Raw genomic sequence first — 11,880 nt, forward strand, 5'->3', positions numbered from 1 at the left:
TTTGCTATCATGTCGATCAATATTCTATTGGAATTCCGCTCAGTATTTTATTAGAAAGTTGATCGTTATTCCGTAGATTAGTCGCTCGAATTATCATAAGTCACAAAATGGGATAATTCTTACTACTACCAATTAATGTAATTCAATATTCCATTCGTTGAGTACTGATAGACATTTCTGTAGAATGTTTCTCGTTTAATCTAATTCGATCCGATGGATTATCTATGAAATTAGGGTAAGTGTACCAAATTTCAGCATAGTAGCATGCAAGCGCCAAAGTCTCAAGTTTTAAATGTAATATTTTTAGTACAAATTGATTTTTTTTATTACTTCTTCTTAAGAAGTTTTACTTGGAACCTTGTAGACAGTTTATAGTTTTTAATTTCTCTGAAATCATAATTAATATATTTCAAAATGAATAAAAATTTAGATATAGCTTTGGGTAATATTTCGAACATCTTCATTCTAATAGTTCCATGCCCTTCCGAAATTTTTCCAATGCCTTTTTCAGATCATTTCGTTCGTCGAAGCAGTATTTTTTTGTTATATTTCTGCATTGTATAATCTCTAGTGTATGCAGGAACTAAGAATTCATAGAAATTTGAGGAATAAAAAATGTGTCCGGAATTGCAAGCTGGCCGAAATTTGGTACACTTTCCCTACACTCTATTAAGGTTCGATCAATAATATCGTGGTAATTCCGTATTGAGTACTATGCCCCTCGGTAAATACATTTATATTGTTATTGTATTACATACATTTGCCAACATTTAATATAGTGATTATATTAGGCAAGTAGCGAAATTTTTTAATGATCTTTTAATCAACGTCACGCAATATTTTATCTGCTTCACTTTTGCGTGGACTGCATCGCTGAGTGTGATCAAGAAAAACTAGAGGAATTTCATTCATTTCTGCACACCTTAGATTCCGTCTCTTACACCTTCAACTTTTTGTTGTGGTTTCATTTGCATATGAAATTGGATGAAATGCTATTATTTGAGCTGTTTTGCCTATAACACACCCTTCCTCCTACAGCTCTGCCCAGTGCCTTTGATGGTAAAGTGTTTTGGTATACGGTGAGAAGTGAAGGAAAAATTATGAGGGAATTACGTGTTAATCAGAATTTAAATTGATTGAAGAGAACATCACCTCAAGTAAAACTTCCTGAGAGATGCCAGAAAAGGGCACAACAATATGTGAATAATTGATGTAATTGGGTTTTTGAAGTCTCTTAATTTAAAAAAAAAAACACAATTAAGATATACACTTCGAAAAACGCACACAAATGCACCTGACACAATTAATAACAAATTTTCATCCCCCTTTACCCCATTTTGGAAATTTAATGGTGTTTATCTCACACTTTTTTTTCTGTCTCTCACCTACATATAATTTTTTTAATAAGCAAACGCAAACATATACACAAAAAAAATTGCTAAGAACCGCAGAGGCCAATTAAGTGAAGTTTATAATTAAACGCACAAAATTCAATTAAAATTTTGTATATATGTAAATTGGAATGAAAACGTTCAGGTGCTTGAGTTCTTCGTCTCCGATACCTTTAGCCTCCCCTGGCGGTCTTTTTTTCTTCTGTGCCAACACTTAAGAACCTTCCATCGTGTGGAAAATAGGAGCAATAAAGTACATTTCCATGGAGTCACACGGCAGATCGAATTAATTTTATTATTTTGAAATCACGAGAAAGGGGAGCCTTTTTACTTTATTCACTCACACGATGCGTATAATTGCGAACAAGTCTTAAAAAGTATAACTCATTATTCTTGTTTTTTTTATTTGTGGTTACAATAAAATTATTATATTGTTTGATACAAATTTGATAAGTCTTAAAAATTAAGGGATGTTTAACGGTGCTATCTCACTGGGATTTTCACGATTTAATTTTAAATTCAATTGAGCCAATTGAGCCAATTGAGCAATATAAGATTTCTAGAAGTTACTTGAAAATTCTCACAGCCAGGACACATTTTGCAAGATATTTGCTCAATTTTAAATAGTGCAGCGAGATTTTTGATTATGAATGACTTCGGAAAATGTATGATAGTACTTAAAATGTCTTATAAGTCACTTATCTGTTATGCAAAAAGATCCCCAAAACCAGAAGAAAGGGTTGTAGCCAAGGGGGAAGAAGAAACTCTCATACAGTCTTGTTGAAAATCTGTATGAAGTCATCACAACTGCAATTTCTTGACACAACAATTTCCTTCGAATTGCTTTGGAGGAACTCAGCAAATTACTCCCGATACTGAAGATTCACTCACGTACAAGTTTATCACTAATCACTGTAACTTATTTTATTTTTTTGGCCACAAATAATAATTAATTACGAGTGAATAAATTTAATAAGAACAATTTGGTTCAAAAGACTACTTGTTTAACTTCAATAAAAATTGAAGGTGAGCAATTTTAACTTTTTTAATTTGAGCAATTTTAACATTTTAATTTGCTGAATTCAAATTTAATTGAGCAACCACATTTATGCTATTTTAGCGTGTTTAAACATGTTTTGGTGGGCCAAGTATTAGTTTATATCAATAAATAAATGATAATCTATCAATTCAAATGATTTTTATTGCAAAATAACGCATAGAAACTATTCATCTGAAAATTAAATTGAAGATAAAGCAATAAGATTAAGACGGTAAGATAAAGCATAAGTTTGTAGGGAATATTCCGTAGGATGAGGCATATGCACCTGACTGCCCTGATAGGCTAAGGCGGTTAGTAGTAAAAGTTGAAGTGTATGCTTAATTCCAGAGATACAGATCAAGCTGAGGGTTAAGTAGATACTACAGATAGGATATTTTATCTTAATGATGTGGCACATGATACTGATATCTTCACTGGTCTTTAAGGCTAAAGCAGATGCACCCTTCAAGATTGTACAGATAATCGTCAAGGGGTTCTCGCTTGGATCTTGGTGGTTATTATGAAAGCAACTACTGAAGAGATACAATCATCAATGATTGAGGATGAAGAAGATTCCATTTTACAGGACTTCTCAGAAAGACTCATACATTTGTTTCAAAATGAACAAGAAAGTATATCTTCTTTCACTTTGATGATACGGCACATGCGGCTTGTATAATACTTCATCTAATCTTAAAAACTGGAGCATGTACTCAGACGGAGTATTCTAACCTTGTTAATAACAAAGATTCAAACAGAATCTGTTTTAATTACGTCTAAGAGGACATTAGAGTATGTGATATGCGCTACCAATAAGATATCTTCATTCACGTTTCAGGTTGATGAAGATGCGGCTTACAGGATTTGTTCAACAAATCTTGAAGAGAGGCAGCATTTGCTTCATGTAACGCTGAAACATATGCTTCTTAAGGGGCAACATCTATCAGACAATTTTTATTGGCCTTTTTATTGGTAGCAAAGTGTCCCAGGCTTTGCGAAGTGCTGGAACTCGTGACTTAAATGCAATCCTTCAAATATACTTTCGCATCATTTACCGTTTACCGGTTCTCAATCGATTTAAACCGATTTGTAAATCACTCGAAAGATCCCACAAAATAATTTTAAGAGTAATAAAATTGATTGACCAGTTCAGTTCCCATTCGCAACCGATGTGAACGGATTTATAAATGTTTCAAAACATTGCCCAAAATAACTTAAGACTAATATAATTGAATATCGAATATAAATTAATTATCGGTTATGAACTGACTCATTACAGATTCAAAACTGATTGTGTTTCGCACATGTGGGATTTTAGTGGCACTATGAAGATTTAAGGTTTTTCAATTTTTCGATTCGAACAGAATTAAATAGAAAATTTTGATAATGTTAGAAAATGATATTTCCATATTTCAATATGTAAACTGAAAATAAGGGGTTATACGGATCAAAAAGACTGCAAAAACGGAAAAAACATATTTTCTCCATGTTTTTTAACATAATAAAAAAAATATTTATTTTGTGTTTTCTGAAATTTTTATTTAAATGTCCGAAAAACTCAGCCATTGGAAACAGTTTTTTAGATAAGGGAAGTGTACCACGGATCGGAATGTTAAGAGACATGATTCCTATTTCATGGAAAATATAAGCCCCAAAAGCAAGGGCCCATCAAGCCTAATAAAAAGTGAAGCTATTTTTCCATTTTCCTTGTAAAAAATTTTCAGATATTGCACCGCGAATTAAACAAATTTATTCGTAGTTTTTGTATTATTTCGGCGAACATTATGAAATATGTATTTTTAGATAGCTTTTAATGCACGATTTCGAAATATATGAGACTGATAAGTCAGTTCTCTTTAGGAAAAAACTTGCCAACAGTCTAACTCTACGTGTTGGATCTTTCACTGTCGCTTTGTCTACTCTTGTACCAAGAAGTATCAAAAATCAACTAAAGTAGTAGAAATTAATAAAATAGTGAATATCCCCGGGAAAGTTTAGAGCGAATGTGGCGATGCGTAGTAGATATGAATCTGACGTTAGACGTTTTTCAAATTTTCAAAAAGTTTCTAAATTGACCCACTGAAGAAGACCCATACCTAGGGTTGAAAGGTTTGGAGAAAAACCAGACTTGGCATAGTTCACAATTGCTTAATTTGTAAAACAGTCTTCAGACTAAGGGTTTAGCCCAGTTCTCGAATGTCTCGAAATCGTAAATAGTAACGAATTTTATTAGTTTTTCGGAATCTAATAAATCATTTACCTTTAATAATATTAGCCTAAGTTCAAATTTTCCAAAAAAATCTTGACTTATAAAAAATAACAGAGGTTAAGCCATATGGCAAAGCCTTAGGTCTGAAGTCCGTATAATGGTTCAACCAGCAATGGACTATATTCCTGAATGAACCAGTCCTATTTTGGGCCTTCTGGATCCCATTAGGCTTCATTAAGGATAAAAAGTTCATCAGATAATATTGGAACATGTTATCATGCTTTTGATAGAGCCTTTTACCCTTTGACCTTGAAAACCCGTTATTAGGAATGATTCAAGGGAATCTGCAAAGCTTCTCAAAACACTAATCATGAATTGTGAAAGTAAAAATGGCCTATTTGACCAATGATTCGGGATTTTCTGCCGTGTTGCCCGTTGAGGTCGGTTGTGAAGTCGGCGGCAGCCGCAGATGGTCTAAGAGGAAATAAATCTATCTATCTATCTATCTATTTTCGTATAAGAACGAAATGTCCACCTGGGTTATTTCTAAAACATATTAAAAAATCGCACAACGCATTTTCGAGTAATCCCAAAAAAATGGTTTTGGAGGGAAATGGGCGGGAAGAAAATTAGGGGCATGTTAATGGTCCCAGGGTCTACTTATAGGAAAGGGGGTCCCTCGAAGGTCCCAAGTCTATCTCTAACCGTTTGGACTCTAAACGTGGTCCGTCTGTAGCCGGACAAACAATGTGACATCATTGGAAAGTTGAAAGTTGAAATTTTAAGAAGGTGCAAAAATCAGGGGATCCCTCTGTGGAGTTCGAGCAGTAAAGCTCCCGGACATTGCGAAAGTACATTTTATCTAGAATGAAGGTTGAAAATCTCAAAGTGGAACTCGTGGAGCATGAGCAATAGTGACATCAAAATTATATCATGCTTAAGTAATATAATCAATCACAAAATGGCATAGGTTATTGCCTTACGTATTTATGACTTCTTAATTACTATATATAAATCATCTTGTTTCATTACGTCGTAATGAGGTAAATTTTAGGTAGTGATAATTAATATCGTGACCTGACGTATTAGTTGCTTAAATTCTGCTAGTCAGGCTTCAACAGGTCAGTAGATAAGTAATAATGACGTCCTTAGGTTGTTATGTTACTCAGTATGCTCTGTGTTACATGGGTATAGCAAATACGACATTGAGTGTTTAAAGCCCAGATTATCTAACCATGTACTTCAAAAAAAAATTTAAAATCATATAAAATCTGCAATATGATAGCTTTCCTAATGAATAAGCTTTCTCATTAAATTAAAGACAAACCAAGAATCAATAAAATCTTAAATAGTAATAATAGCACAAATTTAATTTATTCTCCTTAAACATTTCTTCACATCGCCCAAGAAAGGTATCGTAAAATAAACTTTCTGCCAGAGAAGGAATATTTCGGTAGAATATCTTTCACCTTCTTCTGCAGTCTCCAGAGTCATAAATTCTCATCCACAATCACCTGAATCGCGTTTATCCACCTGTTTTACTTCACATCGTACCCAATTGCATCTCGTTTGCCAGAGCATTTCATGTAAAATTGGTGCAGAAGCATAAAAATGATAGTAAAAATGAATTAAAATAATCATAATAAATGCGGGTGGAATGTAATTACCGGAAAAATATTAAAACGAGTCACTCGTAGTGAATTAAATTTCGAACAATTTCGCATTTGATGAATTTAACCTCTTTCACGCGATTCTTCTTCAACTTCTTCTAAAACTTGCTTGAAATTGCCTCTAAACTAAATACTTTGTTGAGTGAATTGCCTCCTCGGGGGGTTATTTATTTAACAACAAATGTATATAGAATTAAATAATTTAAAATTTATTGTATTTTTCTTAATTAACAATTGAAGAGAGGTATGAAAAAAAAGAGTAAAAGCAGCAAATGCATCATGCAATTATTCCATTTTAGATCTCCTGCTGCTTTTTTTTTGTTTATTTGATGTTATATAGTTTGTTAGGGAATGGTCAGACAAATTGGTTTGTAGATACAGGCAAAATAACAGTAGCACAAAAAAAAATTGTCATAATAATTTATCGCTCTTTTGCACACTCTTTGTCTCTGCAATGGCCAATTGGCTTAGTGGACAACTCAAAAGGGCAGAAAACGAGGTGAAGCAAAGAAAAATGATGAATTGATGGCAGGAGAGTACAAGAAATTAGGTGACAACACCATGAAATTGGTGTAAAACATGTTATAAAGTGTTTCCAGAAGCACTTCCTTCTTTTGGGAAAGATGGTCTCGCAGTTTCTTCTTCACCTTCCAGCAAACTTTTTGGTGCAATTTCTCGGTGGAAGATAGGGTTATGGTACCCCCTACTGGTAATCTACGAAGAGTTCATTTTCACCCGTTAACACTTTCCAAGCGATTGCAATAACTCTTTTAATAAATTATAAAGCTGTTGGGTAAGTGTACCAAATTTCGACCAGCTTGCAATTCCGGACACATTTTTTTATTCCTCAAATTTCCATGAATTTTTAGTTTTTCTATACTCTAAAAATTATACAATGCAAAAAATAACAAAAAATATCGCTTCGACGAGCAAAACGATCTGAAAAAGGCATTGGAAAAATTCCGGAAGGGCAAGGAACTATAAACTGAGAAAAAAAAGAGGCTGCGATTAACTTTTTTTCGTCATAACTTTAGCACTTTTGGGTGTAAAAATATATCAACATTTTTTGATGTTAATTTTACGCCTTTTAAGGGTAAAATCAACGTGAAAGAAGGGTAACTTTAGCCCAAAATACACCTAAAAAGGGTAATATTTACACCGTTTTCGGATCAATACTGCAGGGTAAAATTAACATTTCCAGAATGTTATTTTGACTTTTTCGGATTTCTCTCAGTCAGTGTAAGAATGAAGGTGGTCGGAATAGGCCACTAAAGCTGTGTTTACATTTTTATTCATTTTAAAACGTATTAAGAATCATTTTAGAGAAAATAAAGACGATAAACTGTCTAAAAGGTTCCAAGCAACACTTCTTAGAAAAAAGTAATAAAAAAATCAATTTCTATTAATAATATTGCATTTCAAACTTGAGACTTTGACACTTGCATGCAACTATGCCGAAATTTGGATAAGGTAAAGTGCCCTCAAGTCGACCTATTCCTTAATTCGACCAGTAAAGTTATTTATTCAATTTATTTATACTTGCATTAACATTTGGCGTATGATCTAACACTAATAAGTCAATAATTCCATAAATAATATGAATCAGTGACAATTTCGTGTAAATTTTCCATCAAACAATCAAAAATTGACCCACCGGTCGAGTCGAGGAACCGGTCAACTCGAGGACACTTTACCTCACTTAACCTATCAGCGTTATCACACTGAATCACATTAAAAATTATTTGAATCTTAATTTAAATAATTACAGGCAATTTTCTCTTTTCATCGTATTTGCTTTATTTATTTTCTAGATTAAAAAAATCTCAAGGGGCTATGTAACGGCGTTATCACACTTGCACTTTAAAATTTTAATGTGATTCACATTAATTGTCGCTTGTGAGTGTCCAAATATGTTATTTGTGTCTTTGAGTAACTTAATATTTGAGGTTTTTCTATTTATTGATAAAGAAGTGAACTTGGCCTGCAAAAATAAGTTTAAATTTACCTAAAGCATAAATATTTTTCACATTAAAAAATTAAAGAGAAAATCGCATTAATTTTTCCCATTAATGCTATAAATCAATTTATATCAAATTTTGCGGGCCAAGTATATCTTTTTATCAACAAATAGATCAAATTTTGAATATAAAATTATTCAAACACACAAATTACACATTTGTACTCTCGCCAGCGACAATTAATGTGAATCATATTAATATTTTAATGTGCAAGTGTGATAACACATTTACACATAATTATCATATAATTATTTCTAATGGATGATAAACTAACTAATATTTAATAGAAATGTGTAAGTCTCTTAGGAAAACGTAAAGAAAATTCCCATTATTCGAAGGCATGAACGTTCGAAGGGAGAGTACTTTCCCCTACGAACAATTTAACGATTTTTTTTGTGTTTTTAACCTTTAAGAACGAAATGTCCATGTAGACAACCTTTAAAACATATCCAAAACTGAAAAAAATCACACGACGCGTTTTCGAGCAAGCCCAAAATAACTGGTTTTGAAGGATAAGGGGAAGGATGGGGAACGATAAGGGGCATGTTAATGGTCCAGGGGTCGACTTATGAGAGGGGTCCCCCGAAGTTATGAACTCTCTATCTCTAACCGTTTGGGCTTTAAGCGTAATAATGTCCGGACGCATAGACGGACAAACAACGTGACGTCAAAAAATTTCGGAGTCAGTGTGTGTACGAAGCCTGTAAACCTTTCCCTACAATTTTTTTAAAGATACATATTTACATTTTTTTTTTAATTGCTTAGAGTAAGTGTGCCAAATTTCGGCATAGTTGCATATAAGCACTACTTTTTTACGCGAAATACAAGATCCAGCTGGGGAATTTTACTCGAAATTTATAGATTGATTCACTATTAACATAAACAGAAACAATCTTTAATGAAAACTAAAAAAATTTCATGAAAAACATCGAAGGAAAACCTTTTGCACTTCACCACAAATCACAAGACTGCTAGAAACACAATCGATCTGTCACATTTTTTGTAAGACTCTTTCCACACTGAGTTTTTACAACGCAATTTAAATTCAAATTATACCTAAAATTTAACGGTCTTCGTGTTAATACATCCTAAAATGAATAAATATTTAAAAGCAAAATGAATTCATTGACTATTCGAAGATTACATACATAATTTTAATTAACTTATTTGCATGGCCGAAATTATACTCAAAGTGGCCGAAATTAGAAGCTAGCCGAAATTTGGCACACTTCCCCTATTCCCAAATTCCCAAATAAATAAATAATTAGAAAATTGCACAAAAAGTGATTTAGGAAGGATTGATACACTTTGGCAATATGGGGTACCTGGTCCCTATGTTATGGGCTTAATTGATGAACATGGTTTTGTTTTGGTGCTCATGCTTGTCATGTCCATGTCATTCATTAAGACGGTAGTGAGATAGGGATACAATTTGGTGGCCTTTGTGCGTGTCGGTAATTCATCAGTGGAGCAACAGATAATGAATTAATAATTAAGAAATTGTTTATTACTGGCAAAAAGTTGCACATTCAACCTTATTTTTTTTTTATACCCTTGCACAAGTTCTCTTCAACGATTTGCACCTTAAAGTGGCATTAAAATGATTTTACATATGTCATCCTCAATTACGCATTTAATTGAAATGTTGTTATGCTTGAGGAAGCACATTACAATTTGCATCCCTTATAACTATGGCAAGTGAATGTCTTTTGCATATGAAATTGCTGTGGCTGAAAGTGAATTTTCTTGCACTCGTGAGTGACTAAATAAATAAATTAAGTAAATCCACCAAGTCACACATTTAGTTTTTTTTTCTCTCTGTGGCAAAGCCTTGCAACATAGTTCGTGCCGTCCCTTTAGGATTGTATCGTGTCGTCACACCTTGAAGAGAATTCAATTTTGCAGAATCTAAATTGCACACACGATGGAAGGTCTCCGGTTTTGACTTTTAATTTAAAGTCCCAATGGCAAAATGAGTATAAGAAAAAGGTGAGTATAGAAATTGAGATGATTGCAGGAGAGTTATCTCTCTGCATATCACACTCAATAAGTGTTTTTGTCTCTTCGTCTTCCTTCCCAATTGAAGGAAGTTGCTGTGCACCATTCTAGATAGATAATAAATGACGACGTGGGTGAAGCACGCATCACGACTTTAACCCCTTGTCACACACCAGAGTCAATGCACAGCAAGTACCACAGGAATGGTACACACTTGCACTGAGCTCAAAAGTTTGTTGACATAACAAATCTTTTTGCTGTAATTGTTCCGAATTAACTTAATAAAATTGTTCGTAAGATCCTGAACGAAAATGTGCAATTGCATCCTAGAAAAAAACGAGACAGCTTTCCAGCTTTGCAGAATGCTCGAAATCTTAGAATAAAGCACTCCGTGAATTATTCGCATTGTATTTTGATGCGTAAAATCAATCAAATTGATTCTCAAACCATAAATGAATAATAATTCGAAAATGTTTTGGCAAAACAAGAAAATTCAGAAAAGTTAAACGAGACCTTTACCGATTCGACCGATTCATTACTTATTAAAAGACTCTTCTGAAAAAAAAATCAAGATGACGAATTTAGGTCGTGGGAATGCATGGACGAAACCGCACGACTTGGGGTAGAATGATGAATGGTTCTGATATTCTTAAATGAATCTGATTGATTCAAAGATTTTCAAGTTGGAAAAAGCCTAGCCATCATTGCAATTTTTAAAATCGACATCGGTACTATCGAAAAGATGTTATCGTATCAGTTCTGGTTTCGAAATATGCATAAAACATGGTTTTGGAAGGTAAGAGGGAGGATGAAGGAAAAAGTAGGGTAATGCTACTGGATTTAATAGGGGTGGGGGGTCCTCCAAAGACCGTATATTCATATCTCTTACCGTTTTGGGTCTAGTTCACAAATAACACGGGGCTCAAATTTTACGAAGTTCAAACTCCCACTGGTAAAAACGAAAGGATCGCTGAGGATCCTTTGAAAATACCCCTGTTTTGACACTTATTTTACTCCGCAAGAAACTAACAATTAGTTACTAACATAAACTACCGTGATAAATGTGAAAACAAAATTTCAAGAGACAGTTATCCTGTCAATATATCAAAAATAATCAAATATGATCCATTCATTTACCACCCGGCTAACACATTAAGTACTTATTAAGTATTTAATAAACTCCTAACTCAATGACTTAATTTTAAGGAGTTGTAGAACAAATAACTACTTCAAAAATACATGAAAATAATACAAGCGTCAGCGCTTCCTGGTGAGTTGTGAAACAAATATGGCATGATTATGCCTTAAAACTAAGTACTTAATTAAGGTCTTTCTTAAAGTCCTTAATTAAGTAGTTTGTATTAAGGACAATAAAAAGTATTTTCACTAAAAGTACTTAATTAAGGACTTTCAACTAAGCGCTTTCCAAGCAGTTACTCTGATGCAAATAAAACGCGAAATGTATTTCTTAGCGAATTTTCGCGAGGCGCGTATTTTTTCGCGGATTTTTGTGGGGCGCGAATTTTTCGCGGATTTTTGCGGGGCTCGAATTTTT

This window comes from Phlebotomus papatasi, chromosome 3 (assembly GCF_024763615.1).
Source record: "Phlebotomus papatasi isolate M1 chromosome 3, Ppap_2.1, whole genome shotgun sequence".
Lineage (NCBI taxonomy): Eukaryota > Metazoa > Arthropoda > Insecta > Diptera > Psychodidae > Phlebotomus > Phlebotomus papatasi.